Source organism: Phoca vitulina, unplaced genomic scaffold (assembly GCF_004348235.1).
Source record: "Phoca vitulina isolate PV1807 unplaced genomic scaffold, GSC_HSeal_1.0 scaffold3, whole genome shotgun sequence".
NCBI classification, from domain to species: Eukaryota; Metazoa; Chordata; class Mammalia; order Carnivora; family Phocidae; genus Phoca; species Phoca vitulina.
The window spans coordinates 74,578,943-74,602,855 of record NW_022589706.1 but is presented as its reverse complement, the minus strand read 5'-3'; the positions used below and the strand labels follow the sequence as shown (position 1 = coordinate 74,602,855).

Here is a 23,913-nt window from a genome sequence, read left to right as displayed (position 1 = left end):
AGGGTTAGTAGGGGCAGAGGGAGAAGCAAACTCCCTGCTGAACAGGGAGTCCGATGTGGGGCTAGATTCCAGGACCCTGGGATCATGACCTGAGCCAAAGGCAGACGATTAACCGATTAACCGATTAACCGACTGAGCCACTCAGGTGCCCCACCCAATTACTCTTTTATCTAACCTTCTAACCTCCACCTAGCTCACTGCATGGAAGTAATACTGTCCAACTGGGTTGTTTCCACACTTGCCTTTGCACCTGCTGTGTATGCTGCTTGGAATCTCACCTTCACCTGTGCACATGTTCATTCCCTAACTTTCTTCCAGTCTTTGCTCATTTGTCATCTTCTCTCTCTTCTCTCCTTTAATTTTTCACTCCATTTATCATATTCTAATAAGCTGTAGACTTATTTAGATTTTGTTTGTTTTAAAAAGTTGTTTCTAGGGGTGCCTGGGTGGTTCAGTCGTTTAGCCTCCGACTCTTGGTTTCAGTTCAGGTCATGATCTCAGGGTTCTGCGATCGAGCCCCCCGATAGTCTCTGTGCTCAGCATTGAGTCTGCTTGTCCCTTTCCCTCTGCTCCTCCCCCCACTTGCTCTCTTGCTCTCTCTCATAAATAAAAATAAAATCTTTAAAAAAATAAAAAAATAAAATAAAAAGTTGTTTCTGTTATAAACTCTGTCAAACTAAATATTTTTGTCTGATTTGTTTACTACCATTTCTTCACTGCCTAGAACAGTGACAGATACATCATAGGTTCTCGATAAAGAATGGTTGAATGAATGAATAAAAGAATGAACTGTAGAAGAGCTAGGACTCAGCTGCAGCTTTGTGTAATCTGAACTGGGTTCTTTTTCTTATTGTTTTATTAAATTCCATGTCAGGGCCCACTCACCCCAGCATAAACTGTGGCACTCCCATAGTTTTTAGATCTTTTACTTAACTCAGTATACTATCCTGGAATATGGAAAATCCTGGTGATATTTTCTCACTCTGCTGTTGTTTCCCTGCATCATGTAAGTTATTTTTACTTTCTTGGATTCATTCTGATTTTCCCAGGGTTGATGAATAACTCTAGCTAGCTTTGCTTAAAATTAGAAAGTGTTGATGAGAATTTCCAGAATTTTCTTGTCTCATCATTTTCTAAGTATTGCTTTTCTGGGGGAGATGGGGCAAGGATGATACTTTTTTTTTTAAACTAAGATCATCTGTGTTTTTTATTGGTTACTACTTTTTTAGGTTGGGTATTTCATTGTATCTCTTTCATAGTTTGGATCCTGCTGATGAATTTTATTATTTCTACTATTTTTCTTCATTTTGTTAAAAATTGAAGGAGGGAGATTTTTTGGTACTGTTTTAATCCTCTATCTCTGCAGGAAGTCTATGTATTATATTTTATTTTTAGAAGTGCAGCAGTATTTAAAAATAAGTCAGAAATTTGTGCTATTGGCATGTTTTTATGTCTTTGTTTCTTATTTTAGTTAAAATGTGCAGTTATTTGTTGCAAGTTTCAAGACCATTATGATATTTTTTTTCAGGCTGCTTTTGATTTTTCTAGCTGTAGATTTTACTGCAAGAATTTCTAAGTAACATTTTCCTAAACTGTATGATTATGCATTTTTCTTTTGTTTCATACATGAAAGTAATTGTTTTGTGATTTATAAAAGTCTTTATAATTAAATAACAGCAATGGTCATCAGTGTTACATATAATCAAGAACAAAAAAGTCTTCTCAAATGTTAAAAAGATCTTTATAAGGAGGTTTTTCTTAAACTTCAGAATATAAAAATTGAAGACATGAACTTTTTATTAATATTCTTTTACTACCTTACATGAAAATGACACATATCTTCAAAAATACTTTACTCACTTAAGCAACATTACTCCTCATGAACACATTCTGTGCTATTAAAAATCTACCATTTAAAGGTGGGTAGCATGCTTTGCTTCAGAAATTAAAACTGAGTCATAGTTTGAGAGTGCCTAATGCACAACAGACCCACAAGACTAAATTGAATATTTCTTTCTTAAAATCCCTTTACTTAAGGGGATTAAGAGTACACTTATTGTGATGAGCACTGAGTAATGTATAGAATTGCTGAATCACTATATTATACACCTGAAACTAATGTAACACTGTATATTTATTATACTGGAATTAAAATTTAAAAAATATTTAAACATAAAAAAACCCTTCACCTAATAAACAAATGCCTTATTTACATACCCTCATTTTCAGAAACAGAAAAGATCTATGGGATTCTGAGTTTTTCTCCAGGGTCTGTTTAGCAAGGATTGTCTATAACTGCTCCTTCCTACTCCCCTTCCTGCACATGGTCAGGGGAACTGCTTCCCAGGCTATTACCATTAAAATTGTTAAGCCTCAGCATCTATAAATTACACTGAGGCAACAAAAGAAAAGGAGTAAGACATAGAGATAATGAAAAAAAAAAGGAATCAGGAAAATAAGTACATGAATATGGAAAGAATGGAAAAATTCATAGTGATAGCTTGCTAGTTTGTTTTCTTTATCAATATTTTGAAATCATATGCATTTCTCAGACAGATATACTATACCATAGCTCTCTAAGAGTGTAGCAAAAAGAAGAAAGTATGTGGCATGGATACATGGAATATTACTATTTACATTGCTAATTTTTTTAAAGTTCTAACTCAGCACAGCATTTTTAAATTTTTTTTAAAAGATTTTATTTATTTATTTATTTGGCAGAGAGAGAGAGAGAGAGAGAGGCAGGCAGAGGGAGAGGGAGAAGCAGGCTCCCCACTGAGCAGGGAGCCTGATGTAGGGCTCGATCCCAGGATCCTGGGATCATAACCTGAGCCAAAGGCAGACGCTTAACCCACTGAGCCACCCAGGCACCCCAGCACAGCAATCTTTTAATTATAGTTTCTAAGTATAATTTTATGTTGTGTATAAGATAATTAAAATTAATTTAATTAGCTAACAGAAATAAATTAACAGAAATGTACATTTATTTAAATTGGAACTTTAAAAGAAGTATAACTCTATTAATTCGATTTCTTTTGGTAGATGATTCCTCAAAATCTGAAAAATAATTTGGAAAGGATATGATAGGGCAGAAAAGTGTTGCCTTTTCCAATTATATTAGAACTTATCCAGAACATTTATATCAATGTTACATATTTTGTTTATGTAACCTGATCAATAATGTTAAATAATTGATGTTTATTAAGTTACTAGTTCCCTTAGATGCTATAGTAGAATGCAATTGGACATGTTGTAAAGGACTTGTTTATCAACAGTTTTGCATAACTAATTCTAGCTTTTTAAAGTTCGAATTGGCAAGTAGTTCAAATCATATATGCTGCGTGCATGTGTTGTTTTCTGTTCGTTATCCTTAAAACTAGAAGAAGATAGCAGGAAGGGAAAAATGAAGGGGGGATATTGGAGGGGGAGATGAACCATGAGAGACTGTGGACTCTGAGAAGCAAACTGAGGGTTCTAGAAGGGAGAGGGGTGGAGGGATGGGTTGGCCTGGTGATGGATATTAAAGAGGGCACGTATTGAATGGAGCACTGGGTGTTATATGCAAACAATGAATCGTGGAACACTGCATCCAAAACTAATGATGTAACGTATGGTGATTAACATAACATAATAAAAAAAAAAACTGGAAGTAAGGGAAATAAGTAGTATTTCAAAACTGTTTCATCATTTTTATTTTAAATAATACTTATTTTTCTTGTATAACCCATTTTGAATAATGCCTTTTTTGTAAAATAATCAGAAGAATGGCTGATTTAAAAAAAAAAGATGGAGTTAACCATGAGAAACTGACTTTATGTCCCTTAGCATTTTAATATGAATGCTGCTTTCTCTTTCCTCATGGAGTCATGAGCTCCTATCTCAGATAACAGCATAAAAACAAACAACTTCTGAAAAAATATTTGGCAGAGAAAATGAATGCCCCATGCTGAGTCTCACCTTTTAGGAAAGTCAAAGTACAACCAAAGGTATATTTGTAAGAGATTATTAGATAAGAGAAATGATTTGCACACCGCTGGGATACACATACTTCTCTGTGGGAACTTCCTTCAGAGTCCGGATGTTTCCGAGAGAATGCGGTGAACTGCACAGGTATCTAGCGCGCACAGGGGGCATGTGGATGACTTTCCAACAGAAAGATCATTTTACTTTCCAAACCTAATGTTTTCTTGCTACCTTGTAGATTATGCAATATATTTCACTGAGTTACCATGGTAGTGCAGTAATTCTCAGGCTAAAGCTTTCTCATGAAACAAAGCTTACTTTTTTTTTTTTCTAGCAGCGGGAAACATTGGACTGAAAAGCAAATCACAGTCTTTCGAGAGTAGGTGCACGCTGTGTAATTCTGAGTTCAGCATGGGTCTTGGGGGGGGTGTTTAATAATTTTTTTTTTCCTGAGGCAGTTCTATTTTGTCTACCTAGAGATACAAAAAACATTCTGTTCAACTGTTAAAATGCTATATTGATATAAGCAGAAAGTTGTAATTGTTAAAATCAAACGAAAAATTGAAAACTGGTCTTTGCTTTCTCTTTACAATACATTCTGATTGAAAACACTTTCTTCCTTTTTGGGCAAATAAGTAGGTTCTTTGAAGATATCTGCATGTTTAAGGTAATAAAAACAGAAAATGACAGTACTGAAGACATTTGCCTTTATTAATGTTAGTTATGTATAATTTGTAAAACACATTTGCTCTCTCTGATTTTTCAACATATGTGTGTGTATGTAAATCATTTTTAAGTACTTAATGTATTCATGAAATCTACAGAGAACATAAAAAATAATTCTTTCACTTCTCTCATATGACTGAAAATTAAGGAAAAAAGCCTGCAAATATTTAAGCTCATGTGGAAAATAGCTATTTATTTATAGACAACAGATAGTAATAAGATCAATAAAGTAAATTTATCTTTAATATGTTTATTATATATCCATTAGTTCATTTATTTTGATTGTTAGATAGTATTCAATTGTGTTAAGGCCTATGACTTGGTTATTTCTTGCTATGAATACAAAGTATAAGAATATGGGTATGAAGAGCATGTAACATCTTCAGGATTATAGTTATTTCTGTGGAAAAAGAAGGAAAAGGGAGAGGGGATAGAATTGTATGTTTTTTTGTAAGTGGCAATTTTGATCATTAAGGATGGTAAATACATAGGTTTTTATTATACTCTATATTTTCTCTAATTTTGAAATACATAATTAAAATACAAATTACTTGTGTTATTTTATATCTATGTGTGTATGTGTGTTCCCCTGAAACACACATAGTATAAACATAACATGGCAGAATTAGCTTAACTCAACTTTTTAGTATTACCATATTTCATTGAATCTAATATGCCATCAAGTGTTAGAAGCCTTATTATTTATATAATTTATATAAGAAAAATGTTTCCCATTCTGACTTTGTGAAACCATACATTGTATGATGCATTGTTTTAAAGATATTAAAAAATGGGTATCTTGAAATTAATAAAATGTGTTTTTTTTCTAATAGCAGTTTTTATTCCTTCAATAGATGTTAAGTATCATGAAAGGATTAATTCATTTGTTAATCAGCTTTCTTGAGATTCTATTCATATAAAATTTTAAAACTAAATCTAAAGCTTTAATTCAGTGAGCTTTAATAGTTGTATAGCCACCACCAAAATCATATAATAGAACATTTCTGTCACTATTTATTTATTTTTATTGAGGTATAATTGACATACAACATTATGTTAGTTTCAAATGTATGACATAATTATTTGATATTTATATATATTGTGAAATGATCACCACAATAGTCTAGTTAGGATTTGCTACCATACATAGTTACAGAATTTTTTTTCATGTGATGAGAGCTTTTAAGATGTACTCTCTTAGTGAGGCATCTGGGTAGCTCAGTTGGTTAAGCATCTGACTTTGGCTGGTCATGATCTCAGGGTCCTGGGATCCAGCTCTGTGTCCAGCTCTGCGCTCCATCTCAGGGTCCTGGGATCATTGGGCTCAGCGTGGAGTTTGCCTCTTTGCCCCTAAGAGTAGGAATGTGCATGCTCCCTGCTCATGCTCTGTCTCTCTCAGACAAACAAGTAAAATCTTAAAAAAAAAAAAAAAAGACGTACTCTCTTAGCAACTTTCAAATATGAAGTACAATATTAACTATAGTTGCCATGCTGTACATTATATCCCTGTAACTTTTTTATTTTATAGCTGAAAGTTCGTACTTTTTGATTACCTTCACGCATTTTGCCCACTTTCTACCCCCCTTCCATCACTTCTTTAGAGTGAGTTTTTCTTTCAACGACCCATTGCTTGTAGCAGCCACTGTTCTGCTTTCTGTGATTATTATTATTATTATTATTTTTTAGAAATTCATATAGATTGAATCATAGCAAAGGGATCTTTTGTGTCTTTTTTTTTCACTTAGTATAATAGGCTTTGGATTTCTCTATGTTGTTGAATGAGTCAACAACTTGTTTTTTTATTGTTCAATTGTATTTCATTATATAACTATACAATGTTTTGTTTATCCATTCAAAAATTGATGAGGCATTAGAGTTACTTCCAGTTTTAAACTGTTGTGACTGAAACAGTTATGAACATTTGAGTACAAATTATTATGTGAACAGATGTTTTCATTTCTCTTGGGTAAATAGGTAGAATGAGATCAGTGAGTGTATATTTAACAAAAGACTGCCAAAGAAGTTTCCACAGTGGTTGAAAAATTGTACATTCCTACTAGAGATGAATGAGAGTACCAACTGCTCCTTGTCTTGATCAACATTTGATACTATCTTCTTAATTTTAGCCATTATAGTAGGTGTGTAACTTAATTTGCATTTTCCCTGTGACTAATAATATTGAGCACCTTTCCATACGCTTGTTATTTATAATCTTCTTCCATGAAATGCCTATTCAAATATTTTGTCTAATGTCAAAGACAAACAAAGCCAGACACTAAAATGATAAGGACAGATTTTAATCAGTACTACCCTTTTACAATAGGGAACAGAGTCCAGTTGAAGTGAATTCAACTTTGATTATATAGGAGTAACTGGGAGAATGGGGAAATAGGGAGGGAGGTGAATAAGGGCTGAATAGAGTTAGGGAAATGAAAAATTGCAAAAATTGGGGAAAATTGGTCCATGTTAAACATATGTTAGGGTTTGTTAACTGGCACACTTATCAAAGCTATGCTCCCACCCTCCCACAGAGACCGGCAGACAGGGACTCTAACTGCAAGTGTTGCCTGGAACGAACAGGAAATTCTTTTGGCAGCCTAGCCTGCAAAACAGCAAAGTATTTTGTCAGTTTCCTCAGGCAGGCACTTTAAGTGGAGCGAGGGTCACTTTTGGAAGGTGGCCTTGAGCTGTCAGTATTTTGTCCAAGGCTTTATAAGCCAAGGTTGAGGCCAATCAAGAGAGGGCTCAGAGGAGCCTTGCTAGAGTTTGGTCAAGGAGAAAATCTTTGTCACTATTTCAGTTGATTTTTGTCTTCTTATTATGGAGCTGTAGGTATCTTTTTATATATTCTGATTACAATTCTTAATATGATATGTTTTTAAAATATTTTTTCCTGACTATGGCTTTTTAATTTTCTCTAGTTTCTTTTGAAGAGCATTTAAAAAATTTTTGATGGAGTCCAAATTATCAGTTTTTTATTGTATGGTACATAACTTTGCATCCTATCTCAGAAATTTTTGCTTTACCTAAGGACACAAAGATTTTCTACTAGGTTATTTTTTTTCCCCAAGAATTTCTGTAGTTGTAGTACTTATATATAAGAGCCGTTTCAAATTTAATTTTTGGATATGGCATGACCTAGAGAAAGGAAACCTTTGGTTGGCATTGGATATAAAAAATCGTTCCAGAAATGTTTATTGAAAATATTTTTCTTTCTACATTGAACAACCATTGCAGCTACATAAAACATCAACATACCAGAATGTTGGTCAATTTGTGAACTCTCTGTTCTGCTGTACTTATCTATATGTCTGTCCTTATACAAAATCCAAACTATTTTGGGGTGCCTAGGTGGCACAGTTGGTTAAGTGTCCAACTCTTGATTTCAGCTCAGGTCATGATCTCAGGATCCTGAGATCGGCCCCTCGTCGGGCTCCATCCTCAATGGGGAGTCTGCTGGAGGTTCTCTCTCTCCCTCTCCCTGTGCCCCTCACCCTGCTCACACACTCTCTCTCCTTTAAATAAGTAAATAAATCTTTTTTAAAAAATCCAAAATATTTTAATTAGTGTAGTCATAGAATAAATCTTGAAATCAGATATTATACATCTTAAAAGTTTGTTCTTTTATTCACAATTGCTTCAGTTATTTTGGGTAATTTGAATTTTTGTATAAATTTTAGAAGCATATCATCAGTTCTAAAAAGGAGCCTGTTGATATTTCTATTGTGTTTCATCTATAGATCATTTTGGAGATGACTGATGTTGCATCTCCCACTCTATGAATAACATATAAATCTCTATGTATCAGGACTTTTTAAAGTTTTTCTCATCAGTGTTTTATATTTCTCATTGTATAAGTCTAGTACATATTTTGCTAAACTAATGCTTTATTCTGACTTGAAGTTCCAGTATTTTCTGGCTAGTATTTCAAAACACAATTGATATTGACCTTCTATCCTGTGACATTGCTAAACTCACTTATTAATTCTAGTGTCTGTTTTGTAAATTTCTTTGATTTTCCACATAGACTTTCATTTTTGTCTCTGAATTAAAGACAGTTCTACTTCTTTTCCAATCAGTATGCCTATCATTATGATTATTATTTTGCCTTATTACAACGCCTAGGAACTCTAGTGCCATTTTGAATAAGAGATGCAAACACAGACATCCTTTCCTTCTTTCTCATTTTAGGGGAAAAGCACTCAGTCTTGTATAAATAAGTATATTAGTTTTAATTTTTTCATAGATTCAGTTTATCAGATGGAAAACAATACCTTCTATTTCTAGTTGGCTGAGAATTTCTACCGTGAATATTTATTGAAATTTGTCAAATGCTTTTTTGGTACCTTGGGAGAGATCAGAGTGTTTTTCTTCTTTCTTCTTTAATCTATGACTATGGTAAATTACACCAATTAAACGATTCTTGCATTCCCAGACAAATCCCATCATCCGTTTTGTATGTTGTTGAATTCCATTAAACATTTGTGAATGTGGCTTTACATCTATGTTAATAAAAATATTGGCCTGTAGTTTTCTTTTATTCTGATGTTTTCATCTGATTTTGGTACTGAGGATTCAAAAAATGAGTTGAGAATTCCATGTCTAGTTTTTCCTGGAAGAGTATGAATGGAATTTGCATTATTTTATTCTTACATGTCTGTTCAAATTCACCACTGAAGCCATCTATGCCTGCGGGTTGTTGTTGTTGTTTTTTTTAATGGGAAAGACTTTCATTAGGTATTTAATTTCTTTAAATAGGCTAGTCACATTATTATTATATCATCTTGGGTGAGTTTTAGTGGTTTGTATCTTCCATGAATTTTTCTGTATTATTTAAATTGTCAAATGCATTAGCTGTTTATAACATTCCCTTATCATCCATTTAATATATATAGGATCTGTATTATTATTTATTTTTTACGTTAGTAATATTTTTTCTTTTCTCCATTCTGTTTTTGATCAGTTAGGATTGAAGTTTATCAATTTTGTTGGTCTTTTCAAAGAACTCGTTTTATCTAATTTGTTAAATATGTTTTTTTAAACGATTTATTTATTTGAGAAAGAGAGTGGGAGGGAGGGGCAGTGGCAGTGGGAGAGGGGAGAGAGAATCCCAAGCAGACTCTGCACTGAGCATGGAACCTGATGCAAGGCTTGATCCCATGACTCTGAGATCATGACCTGAACTGAAACCAAGAGTCAAATGCTTAACTGACTGCACCACCCAGGTGACCCTAAATATGTTTTATTACAGATGTGCCAAGAGTTCTGTCAGGAATATTTATTTTGTACAGCATTCCAGATCTACAGATGTATAATTTTCATCAAATATGGAAAAAAAGATTGGCCATTACTGCTTCTAGGGAATAAACTGGTCCAATTATAGGGATCATCTTGTTTGTTTCTCTTCTCTTGAAGATCACAATCCTATAGTTCCTGTTGGCAAGTATCTGAAGACTTGTTTCACATATTTTGTCAAGTTTTCTAGTAGTTGAGACAGGAAGGTAAATCTTGGGTATTCTATCTTAATCCGTAATGGACATCTTGATCCATTTACATTAACCATGGATATCCAATTCTAAAATCTTCCTAAAGACCCTAAACTCAGATAGTCTAAAGTCTATTGTATATCTTTAAGACTTTGATTGAGAACTATTGACGCTGCTCAATTCTGTAACTATTTCCTCTTTTTTTTTTTTTTTTGGAGTGTCAAGTTTTTATTTAAATTCCAGTTAGTAAACATATAGTGTAATATTTGTTTCAGTAGAATTTTATGATTCATCACTTGCATATAACACCCAGTGCTTATCACAAGTGCCCTACTTAATACCTATCACCCATTTAGCCCATCCCCTTGCCCACCTCCCCTCCAGCAAATCTCAGTTTGTTCTCTATTAGTTAAGAGTCTGTTTTAAGGTTTGCCTCCCTCTCCCCCTCCTAATGTTCATCTGTTTTATTTCTTAAATTCCACATATGAGTGAAATCATATGGTATTTGTCTTTCTCTGACTGACTTATTTTGCTTAGCATAATACACTCTAGCTCCATCCATGTTGTTGCAAATGGTAAGATTTTATTCTTTTTGATGGCTGAGTAATATTCCATGGTACATATATTTATAAGCCACATCTTCTTTATCCACTCATCAGTCAATGGACATTTGGGCTCTTTCCATAATTTGGCTATTGTTAATAATGCTGCTGTAAACATTGGGGTACATGTATCCCTTCAAATCAGTATTTTTGTATCCTTTGGGTAAATACCTAGTAGTTATTGCTGGATCCTAGGGTGGTTCTATATTTAACTTTTTGAGGACCCTCCATACTGTTTTCCAAAGTGGTTGTACCAGTTTGCATTCCTACCAACAGTGCAAGAGGGTTCCCCTTTCTCTGCATTCTCACCAACATCTCTTGTTTCCTGTGTTGTTAATTTCAGCCATTCTGACAGGTATGAGGTGATATCACATTGTAGTTTTGATTTGCATTTCCCTGATGATGAGTGATGTTGAGCATCTTTTCATGTATCTGTTAGCCATCTGTATGTCCTCTTTGGGGAGATGTCTGTTCATGTCTTCTGCCCATTTTTTAACTGGGTTGTTTTTGAGTGTTGAGTTTGTAAGTTCTTTATATAATCTGGATACTAACCCTTTATCAGATATATCATTTGCAAAGTCTATGGGAAACCTTTAGGACTTCAGATGAGAAATATTGATACTACTCAATTCTGTGGCTATTTTAATTATGCAGTAGAGTAGATCTAGCATCTAATATCAGAATGCCAGATTTTAAAGAGCATTCATAGCCTACTAAATTATTTGTCTTTATGTATTACCCTATAGAGTTTATTTTTAATCAAGGGTTTTGGGTAGACTTTGAGAATTTCTTTTGCTATTTCTATCATACAGAAGATTTTGTACTTTATGCCATTTATGGTCTGCTGCATTTTGATGAGGATAAAATGGTCATGCTAAGGTACTCTGAAGTGTATTCAAAATAATAGCTTTGTCCCTTAACTTTATAGTTGATAAAAACCTCTAGACTTACATGCCATCAGCACTTCAGCAAATTAGCAATCTTTTTATTCATTTAACTTTTGATTGTTGTTTAAATAATCATCTCCTATCCTTAAATTATATATCTTAATAGTTTCAAAGTTTTTGTTTTACATTTAGATATTTAACAAATCTTCTATTTGTGAGAGTGTGTTTGTATGCCATTGTTGTAGGGATCCAATTACATTTAATGTGGATAAACAATTGTCTTAGCATCCATTCTCTATTAATAATGTCTTACCTTTTATATACCAAGTTTACCTATATCTGGCTTGTTTCCTAAGCTCCATTTTATGCTTACCATTGGGATAGTTGTCAGTCAATTTAATAAATTAGCAATTTTAATTAGGCTAGAGGTCTAGTATGGCAAGCTCTTCCTTATCATTGTGTTACAGTTATCTTGGTTGTTATCAGCTCTTTGAATTATTAGGTAATAATAATAGTATCATAATTAAATTGAACATCTTAGTTGAGAGAAAACCTAGTAAATTCATCACGTTATTTAGCTTTACTAAAATTAATCTATAACAAAGTGAGTGCAAAAATAATGGAAAGTGACATTTAACAAACTAATAATCTACAGAGTTTGGAGACTAAGTTGAAATACTTTAGTAGGACTCAGGACAAAATGGGACCCAAAATAAAAACAAATCCTACCTTGTTAATTGAAAGTCATTGAAATTATCATGGGAAAATTATAGCAATCCTCTGCTATTAATTTTTCCAATTCATATCTCAAATTTATGTCATGCTAATCTACCTGAAGCAAAAGTCTGACCAGATCACTGTAAAAAACAGTCTTCGGTGGGGGAAACGAACCATGAGAGACTATGGACTCTGAGAAACAAACTGAGGGTTCTAGAGGGGAGGGGGATGGGGGGATGGGTTAGCCCAGTGATGGGTATTAAAGAGGGCATGTACTGAATGGAGCACTGGGTGTTATATGCAAACAATGAATCATGGAACACTACATCAAAAACTAATGATGTAATGTATGGTGATTAACATAATAAAGTAAAAAAAAAAGAAAAAAAAATAGTCTTCACTTACTCCAGAGCCTTCCATTTCCTGGTCCAAATGTACTTTTCAAAGAGTACTTCCTATTCGTTTATTTCATATTCAGGAATTTTAACTTAAGAAAAGTACTTGCTATTTTCCATATCACTTGACCCACTTTGTTTCTCACTTTGTTTACTTGTTCTGTTCACTTTTTGAGTATCACTTAATCATCTCTACATTTACAAAATCAATTTGTGTTTCAAAGCCCAGTTTAAATGTGGACTTGTCAGTCACTCAAAGCAGAAATACTGACCTCTTCCTTTGAATTTTGTTTATCTTTATCCTCTATATCGGAAACATATTAATTCCTACTTTGTGTTAATATTGGTTATGTGATAGCTCCAATCTCTTTTATTAGGCTGTATATTCTTTATAAGTCATATCTGTGTCCAATTACCTTTATTTACTCAAAGTATCTGTTCTTACAAAATAGTAAGTGATTTAAAAATATCTATTGGATCTCTATAAACTATATATAAGATTTTTCAAAAGGATGCAGAGAAATAACATTAAATAATGCTGATAATAAAGGAGGAGGTTATGAACATTAAACAAGAAGACAAACAGAATCATAAAGAACCCTTGATGATTGAGGGTAGATTATAATGATACAGTAATTTTTGTTATAGATATACCTAGGAAAATCGTGATTGGTAAATTCCTAGAACTGATGACATCCACTCAGGCAATTAAGAGGTCAGAGCTGAAGATGGGAAACTGTTATCCAAAATAAGTTGTCATTATAAATGACCCATATGCCAGAGAACAAATGTGACTTATATAAGTAAATAGAAATAATAGCAATTTATATAAAAATAACAATGACAAAACCATGTTAGTTAATATATAATGAGGGCTTATACACACACACACACACACACACACACACACACTCACATGTACATTCAGAGAGACAGCCAGTGAACAACTACGGAAGACTATAACTATACAACCCAAGCACAGGGACCTTGAAATTGTTACAAGTTGTTCCCTGATGATATATAGGCTTATGTGCTTTTGTAGTTTGAGAAAACAGTCATGGACATTACTAAGACACAAACTGAAAATAAACCTAACTTCCTAGCCAGATTTAACAGAATAGATCATAACTACTGGGATATCAAACTTTCTTTGTTTTCCTTTTATCTTACTGGCTGCTTCTTCTAGGTCTCGTATACTAATTCCTTCTCATCAACCTGTTGTCATATGTTGGAGTGCCCATGATGTATTTACAGGACCTTTTCTTTTTAATCACTAATCTCACTATAAATCTATACCACTTATATGCTGGTAATTCCCAAATTATATCTTCAACCTGGTTCTAGTTCTCTCCCCAAACTCCACAACATGTATCCAACTGCCTTTTTGATATCTCCATTTGGATTTGGAAATGTCACTTGAAAGAGTGTCAGGTGTCTACTAGGTGATCAATAAATATTTACTGAATCAAGAAATTAAAAGAATGATATTTGTCACTAAGTAGAGTTCATTCCTGGAATGAAAAAAAATGGCTCAACAGTAGGAAGTATTTCAATGTAATTATTTTCATCAACAAATTAAAATATAAAAACATTGTAATTACATTAAAAGATACTGCATAATTGTTTTCAAAATTTAAGGACCTTTCCAAATAAAAAGCTGAACTAAAATAGGATTTGATAGTACAGTAAAATAATTTTAAAACTGTATAGAAAATCCTGATAGCAAGCATAACATTAAATATTAAACATTAGTTTTATCCCAAAACCAGGATGAAGACAGTGATACCAACTATCATTCAACTTTGCTCCAGAGAGTCTTTTTTAAAGATTTGTTTATTTTTTTGAGGAGGGGGATGGGGCGGGGCCAAGGGCAGAGGGAGAGGGAGAGTCTCAAGTGGACTCCACACTGAGCATGGAGCCTGACATGGGGCTCGGTGCCAGGACCCCCAGACAGGACCTGAGCTGAAACCAAGAGTCTGACACTCAACCAACTGCACCACCCAGATGCCCCTGTTCCGGAGGTTTTATATAATGCAGTATAGAAAAATAACGAAATATGCAGAGCAAATATTAAAGTGAGAGATAGAAATGACATGAGTGTATGGGAAAAAGAAAACAAGAAACAGTGCTTAAAACATTAGCATTAGTAAGAGAATATTGCAAAGTGACTAGAACAAGGTATATATAAAAATTCTTTAGATTGAAAATAACAAATTAGGAAATTTTCATTACCCACGAAAAAACTACACTATAATATCTCAAATAAAAAGAAGTATACCAGAGAATAAAACTGTACAAGTTCGCTGTGGATACAAAACAAGACCTGCATATATATGAGAAATATGCCACAGCTCTGTGTAGGACTGAACATCATGCATATATTTACCAGATTATAAATTTAATTCAATATATTTATTCATACATTCATTGCTTCAACAAATGTTTATTGAAGACTCATTATGTGCCTTGTATGGCACTAGGCAATTAAGGGAGAAAATTAATGCTATATGAATTGACTTGTAGAGATACTGCAATATATTATTAAATAAAAAAGTAAGTTAAAGAATTCTGTATATCATATAATGCCATTTATTTGTATGAGACAAATATGTTTAGTTATCTGAGCAAAGAGAAAAAGTATAGGTGGACCCATAAGAAAAAGTTATTTTTTGTTTCCAGCTAAGGGAAGGCTCAGTGGTTTATTAACTATTAAAAATACAACTGTTTCATTTATATCAATGAGCATTTATTACTGTATAATTTAATACAAATTTGATAAAATAAAGAGGAATGTGATGATAATTTAGGCTTTTTTCTCTAAAGGTTTTTGGTGCACTGGCTAGGTTTTCTTCTCTTTTTAAAACATCTTCCTTGTTCCTTGTATACCAAGCTGTGGGGTGGTAGGAACAGTTAGGAACATGCAAGCAATAAGGATGTATATTGTAGAACATTTGAAAAACAATAATCAAATCCACTAAAAGCCAGTTGACTTTTTATTACCACAATGAGCTAGCAATTCTGAACATATCAGTGGTAAAATACCCTTCCCTCACTACCAGGGGGCCACTCTCCACTCCAACTTGACCACCACTTTTCTGTGTTCCACCTTTGGTTAAGAAACGAAACTAACATAATTTTATATGCCAGTTATATCTCATTTAAAAAGAAAAATTTTTTTTAAATGTGTGGGCCTGTCACAGGACTACGCCAACCAGTCTGTGCAGGACGACCCCCGGATGATGGCTTTCTTTGACCCCCTGGTGTGCCCCGAGATGGAGGGCTGGAGCTCTGACCTGACAGTGACCCCAGTGAGAGCAGGATCCTCCAGCCGCAGGTGGGGTCAGTGAGCGCTCGGGCTCCACCGACTCCAAGTGCTCAGCCTCGCTGCCCCCTCCCCTCCGCCCACAGTGGATGAGAATGCTGACAGCGCCTTCCACCCGGGACCCCCTACGGGTCACCACCGCCAGCTCAGGGGCATCACCTCCACCACCGCCCACGTGTGAGGAGGCAGCGTCTCACCAGCAGCACCTGTCTGCTCTGGGGTGCTACCAGGACAAACGCCTCCTGGCCCTTTCCATCGAGTCCGATTCTGAAGCGAACGCAGTGAAGTGGAGCTGGACACAGATATCTCTCACCGGCCACGGTCTCCCAGCCCTGAAGACGAGTCCGGCAGCTCCAGAAGCTGCAGCAGCTCTGAGGATGAGGAGCTGAATGAGCACCAGCCATGCGGCAGCAAAATACCCGACAGCGCCTGCAGAAGGCGCCCCCGAGAAGAGAGGCCCACCGCCCAAGCAAGCCGAGAAGACAACTATGATTACCCCCAGATCAAAGTGGATGACCTCTTCTCCTCTCCCCCCTCTTCCCCTGAGCAGAGCACTTCCATGCTGGAGATTGGGCCAGGCATCACCAACTTCTGGCACAGACTAGGTCAAAGGAAAGATTTATAAACCTTACAAGTGGCTCCACTACTCCTCTATCTCCTACTCCAATAACAAAGATGGAGAGCACTCCCTCGTGTCTGGGGAGACCGATGAAGGGCGAGCGGGAACCGGCCACGGGGACGACCCAGCCCCTTCTTCTAGTAAGGAAGCCTGTCTCAGCACGACCGGAGGCCAGAGGAACCAGGACCTGCCCCTGAAGGTCGCAGCAAGGTTGCTTTCAAAGAAGGGACTTCTGCTAGAAATCCCAGCAATGGCCCAGGCCAGGAGCACAGCAGCACCCTTGGGCAGAGGCCCCGGAGGACCCCTCACAGGACACTAACAATGGTGGCTCTATAGAACTCTTTTGAAACCAAGAAGCTCAATGGGAAGGCCCTGAGCAGGGCATCGCGTACCTGTGTGTTTTGTTAAAGTAAATCCTTGTTGAGCCGTTTGACTTGGTCTTGGGTGTGTTCACCTGCACGTGTGAGCTCATTGTCCCAGAGGCTTTCTTTCCACTCTCCCTGAGAAAGGATCTGTGGATCTGTATCTTCTGCCATCTCACCTTGTCTACATGCCCTAGGTGTTCTGGTCTTAACCGTGAGGGCCTGCTGGATCTAGCTGTGCTGCCACTGAGTTATGGATCTATGCTGAAAGAATGAAGGGGAGAGTGGAAACAGGCCCTCAGCCCATTGGCTGTGCTGGAATGGAAAGCATGGCTCCTTTCTTAGAGAAATCGTCCATGTTTTCTCTCAGTAGCACTTCTTCATTGAGCATTTAATGTGGATATACTAAAAGTGAAGCCTTTGTAATGAGAGGTTAGCACTTAAGATCAGATTCCAGAGAACACAGATCCCTGATAAATTTCACCCATGGCAGACTGAGCAGGGCTGCACCACACTCTGCATGGAGGCCGTAAACTATGACTGCTTGTGGGGAACGCTGGAGCCGCTGAGGTGCTAGTTCCTAAGAGGCACTCTAAAGGCCAGCAGGTGCTTCCCTGGCCCCACGTCATGAGAGGAGGGGGAAAAGACAGCCTCAAGAGCTTTGTGCTCAGACTATTTAAGCAGATATTCTAGGTCTGTTAATGAAGAAGTGTCGTGAAGAGCAGAGTGTAGTACTATATTCAATTAATTCAACCCAAAATGTCAGAATTGAAGGAACAGGCATCTTCCCACAGGCTTGCAATTAGCAAAGGCTGTGGTGTCCTGACTAGATCTCCAGAGCAGTGGGCATCTCGAAGAAACAGATTCCTGTTGAGTTGGTGTGTTAGGAGGCAGAGAAGAGTCTCTGGTTTTAAGACTCCTGGCTTCTAGAAGAGACTGCATTTCACTGAGAGGGGGAAAGACCAAGAGACTTTCAGCATCACAGTGGTCCTGACAGTCACTTGGTTATGCATGAAGTGTTACACAAGACGGGAAGACCTAGGAAGGACCAGATATCCCGTCATCACAGATGTCATGAAAAGGCAGAATAGTGGCAAGAAACAAGGAAGAGAGAGAGAGAAAGAAGCACACTATAACTTTCTTGGGTGCCAAGGTGCCAGACCACTTGGGGTGCAGCCAGCATTGGCATAGAGAAGACCGAACGTGTGACTGGTGCAGCCTCTCCAGTCCAGCGTTCCTTTTAGAGGAGGACTTGGCCTCCTGGGACTGGGACCATGTGAGGGATGAAGACTTGGATGAGTTTAGACACTGGGGGAAGAGGGATTATTTATTAAAGGAAGGTTGTTGATCTAAACCAAAAGGAGACATCATCTGGCTAAGCTTTGTGAAAGGAAAGACGTGCCTGGTATGTGTGATGTGACTTGGGTGTGAAAACACTGTCTTAGGAGGAGATGAAGGAGTGTGAGTAGCAGTGGAGATGCTTACGATTTAACAACTGTAATCTTATGGGGGGGATCGGGAGGGTGATTCTGTAACCATTAGAATTTCTTTGGATTTGTAATCAAAATGGTTCTATGATTTGTCTTTGACTATTCACAGATAATTGTAAATTCTAGTTTTATAAACCCAAGTCATTCTACATTTGCTTTTCAAAATTTATTAAATTGGAATTTTTTAATCCTTTATATAAAAAAAATGTTTGTGTGGGTAACTGCTTTTCTAACCTATCTCAGTAATATCTACCGTGTTTCAATTTTAGGTGACTCTCTAGTTCATTGTTTGCTATCAATAGAGTGTGTGTATGAGTTTTAGGGGTGGCAATTAATGAACTATATTTTTCTTTTATTAAATCTACTTTCATCAAATAGAAACATAATTCATTAAAAAAGGAATACCCTCAAGAAAGTTTATAAAATCTCCAATTCTATCTTAAAAGCACAACCAATGTCAGTTAACCTTTTGGTTCATATTATTCCAGAAGCAGATATTTCTCCCTTCTGATCTTATTAGACATAGTCTAAACATAAACAAATTCAGCCATTTCAAAATTCAGTAACATAGTTTTCTAAGTGTTCTTAAATATGCATTATCCTCTGTTGTGCAATTTATCGAATTAAGTAACTTCAATTGTATTCCAAGTAACTTGAGTTTTGTAAAGTACTATATGCATTCAATATACACATAAACATTCTCAAACCAGCCTTTGTGAAATTTTGTATGATGTATATTTTATGCATATCTAATTTGAGAGTTCAAAAGGTAGAAAGAAATCCTTTTATTTACCATTTAGATGTGTTTGCCTTATAAAAGGTTTTGCATTATATGTGAAACTGATGAAAGAACAGATAAGTCAATAAACACTCAGAAAATGTTTTCTTCAAATTCAAGTGGTATCGTTTGTACAATATTAAACCTTAACTGATAGGAACCTCTTCTTAGAATATTAGTTTTCCATTTTCTTCCCAACAGTAAAACATGATTGTAAAATAATTTCTTTTAATAAGCCAAGTATGATAAAAAGAAACAATTGCAGCTGTTGTGGGGGAAGGTTCGGTGGCTATCCTAATGCCCCATTCCATTTCTCTCTAAAGCCCACCAAAGTCATCCCTGAGGCACCTTCCCAGAATCTCTATGGATCTTCATAGCAGTATTTTAGTAGTTTACTATGGGTGAAATATATGCCATGTAAGGAATCACTCCAATGACTTGTATCGTTCTGAAGAATATTTGAGAAACACCGAAATAACGGGAATACTGTATTATTTTAATATTATGAATATTACCGTTTCCCCTTATTCCAACTAGAGACTGTAGTCAGGAGACATTTACTCAGATAAAGAGACTAAAGTTTAAACTATGGATAATCAACATATTCTATACGATATACTAGTACATAACAGTTTTATAAAGATGGACTTTATACCATAAATCAAGTATATTAAGAATTACATGTTTCAAAATGTATACTGAAAAATACTATGTTAACCAAAAATATATAACATACCAAATTCTCCTTTGCAAAATAATGAAAAACGGTTTTCCACATTATAAATCACAGAAGATAGTTAGTGAAAAACTTGACAAAGTAGCACAAATCAGCAAACCAAGGATGCCTCCGATTTCAATCAGCTGTGTTTTAAAATCACAGAGCTCTCATTAAGAGAATTCATCCACAATATTTTCCTAATCTCTTTGCTTCCATATTTTATTTTATTGTTTTTTCTGTATCTCCTGAGAGAGAAGACTTGAATCCAAATCGCAAAATAACTGTCTCAAATCTTACTTTTATTTTATTTTATAAAATGGAAACATGTATTTTAGAAGCTGATAGCTCCCACAATCATAGCTTATGATTATATATATAGTGGTTCTAATAAGATCCACTATTATAGTAGGGTATTTTTTACTCACATGTTAATTTCTATTTCTTTATATACCCATAGCTCTTAGCAATGAGGCATGCTCAGTGTGGAATCTCCTAAATTTGTCTGTCCTTTTGATTACTGGTTCTTTGAATTCTGTCAGACCATCCTCTCGCTGCCCTGACTAGCACATACAAGTAGGCAAGGAATAACAACCTGTTCTAGGCATTTGCCCTCCTTCTCGCCCTCCCGACTTGCAGGCACAGAGGTCTCTGGCTCAGGGCTTTAGCTTCTGTACCTTCTGTGTCTGTGTCTCCATGTGACATTTCTCCAGACTTCCTTTCTGGTTATTTAAGCTTGTTCTTTCTCTTTGGTTTTGATTGTGTCTGTTTTTGTTTTTGTTTTTGTCTCCTTTGTAGTCATGGGTCAGAAACTCAAATATACAACTGCCCACTGTCCTCACTGTCTTAGATCTCCCTCAGACATCTCAGGCTCAAAATGTCCACAACTAAACCTAGTATCTCCCTCTCTGATTCTGCTCTCCCACCGTACTCTCTCTGTTGGTGAATTACAGCAACATCCTGTGAGTTATATTGGACTCCTTCCTATACATTGCTGCCATATCAGATTGGACAACCCAATGTTTCCAATGAATTCCCCGTATTCTCTTCCAGATGTAACTGACTACCTTGATTCAATATTACTTCATTTCAGCTTTTGGTTCATTGTATTCCAAAAAACGATAAAATGACCACATTGATTCCGAATCCAAATTCTTTAGTGGGAACTCAGTTCCTCCCTACATTAACATGCATTTTTAAAAATTTTTATAAATATTATGTTGTTATTATAGAAAATTGAGCAATCTGTTAAGCCAATAAGCAGGAGGATTTTTAATAGTACTACCTGAATATCATAATCATGTATGTTTGCCTGATTTAAAAAAAAAAAATGCTTCTAGGGATGCCTGAGTGGCTCAGTCAGTTAAGTGTCTACCTTTGGTTCAGGTCATGATCAGGTTCTGGGATTGAGTCCCATATTGGGCTCCTTGCTCAGCGGGAAACCTGCTTCTCCCTCTCCCTCTTCCCTTCCCTCTGCTTATGCGCGTGCGCTCTCTCTCTCTCTCTGACAAATAAAATCTTAAAAAAAAATGCTTCTAGCTGTGTGGGAGTGTTTCCAACCCACGTTTCCTAGATAAGTGGCAGCCAGTTTAATTGCCTGGCCAGAACACTACCACGTTTTGAAGGTACTAAACTTTGGTGGTATGTGGTTTTGTTTGGGTTCTGATATGGTTTTTGTTTCAGTGTGGAAAGAGAAGCCAGATGGAAGAGAGAGGGGAGTTCGTGGTGTTTAGTTATCTTATGAGAAATCTGAAAGCAGCTGGACTAAATAAAATACTTTTCTCAAATATTTTTTTCTTCACCTCCCAATTCCAGTGCTTAGGCAAAATTACCACAAGGCTATTTGACACGTGGAAGAACTTTCTCTGCCTAAGGAGAGGGAAATGGGATTCAGCTGGACCAGGAGGGAATTGATTTGCTCCTCCACAGTCTTTATAGGGCAGAGGAAAAAATTGAATAGTCTAGGGATGAGGTTTATAATGACCACTTCCAGAGAAACTGTTTGAACTACTTATTACCACTTTTAAGTATCTTTTCTTCTAAAAACCTCAAGGTCTCCAGATATTGAGCCTGGTAGAGTGCATGTTATGTATTTAGGTATTTGAGAGAAAAAAATCACAGAAGGAGAAGAGACTGATTTTTTTTTTTTAGGTGCTCCCCTTCTAGATGACATCAATTTTAGGAACCTATCCAATGAAATTCTCATTTCCAGAGAGCATAGAGCTCACTGGAGTTTTTCATTTTTTCCTGATGGTCAATCAGAAAAGAACAGAGAGTGTTCACCTTTGATTAATTAAAACCAAAACAAATTTGGTGGTACATAAACATGAATTTTTAAAACCCAAAGAAATCACTTTTAATTATTGCTTTCAAATATTAATAAAACTAAATATACAAGTTTGCCACTGTCACAAATTTTTTTTAAGTAAACTCTATGCCCAATATGGGGCTCGAACTCACTACCCTGAGATCAAGAGTTGCATGTTCTATCTACTGAGCCAGCCAGGTGCTTCTCACTGTCACAAATTTTTAAAGAATCATTTAGTGGGAAAAAAAAAATATTTGGCAGAAATATTTTATGCACTAACTAATTTCTTAGAGTTTTATAAACATTTATCTAGATGTAGTGACTTTTCTTTTAGTTTACATTGTTTATACAAGACCTTAATGATAGGCTGTTAAAGTAGAATTTAATCACGGGATTAATCTTTGAGAGAATATATACTAAAATCATTTGAATACACAATGCCTCTTTTCCCTATCACCTTACCTTCTTTTAGAGATAACAACGCTTATTCTCTGTAGTCTGCAGTATTCCAGATAGATTCTTTACCAAGTAGTGAATCAATTTGTACTACAGTACACAAAGTTCTATCTTAAAAAAAAAAAAATTACAAGGCAGTTTCAATAATTCCATCAGCCATATTCTTATTTAAACCATGGGATGTCTTTTATTTAGTATAGAGTTCGTGGCAGTGTTCCTTGATCACAGTCTAGTTATTTTGCATTTGTCTACTCTGAGTTTGCATTTGTCTCCTGACCAAGTCACCAGAACAGTCTAAATTTTTTGACCCATTTACCAGCGTTCTCATTATTTTTTTCTCCAATTCCATTTTTAATGTAATCAGTTAACAGAATGATCTCCTTTCAGTAGGCTTAAAAAATCACATTATTATTAATATGCTTTATGGTTCATATAACATGAATACTATATGAATGTAAAATGAATTCTTAATCCCGTTATACATGTAATTTATTTTAAAGTCAAAAACTTCTTTTAGTTAATCATCTATCTAGTGATTCTGTTCTACTATCGCCATTAGTAAATGAATGATGATGCTTTTGGAAATTTTTTTTCTATATGAAGAAAAGAAGTAAGAGTATTTGATGATAGCAGTATGTAACTAAGAATTTGCGTGCTTTTATACAACTTATAATGTTTCATATTCCTTTAATCATATACTTTTTAACATTTTAATTTTAAAAATAAAAAATTTCTTTATAGTTGCCATTAAAACCAAAAGTGATTATATTGGAAGAGTTTGAATATATTCAGTGACTCTGGCTTATAATTTCCATCTGTAATAATGTAAAAGCACTGTCTGGTTAAGGCTTCCCCATAGGATGGGGTTAAATTCAGTGGCTATGCAATTCTTATGACCTTTTTCAGATACTGGAGATAACTTAGTCATTTTCCATTTCTCAGCTACAATATTTCTTTTGAATGTTGTGAACTTTTAAAAAATGTCACTAAAATGTTAACTATTTTTTTTCTTCACACATTTGTGGTTTTTGACTATACCAGCATGGGTGCTAAAAAGTCTATTGAAAATATCTTTAACAAACTCTGT

The 23,913-nt window shown here is 35.5% G+C and overlaps 1 pseudogene; it reads left to right on the top strand.

Annotated features, from left to right (window-relative positions):
- Positions 1-15,916: 15,916 nt before the first annotated feature.
- LOC116630281 lies at positions 15,917-17,125 on the top strand (annotated as a pseudogene).
- The last annotated feature ends 6,788 nt before the right edge of the window (positions 17,126-23,913 follow it).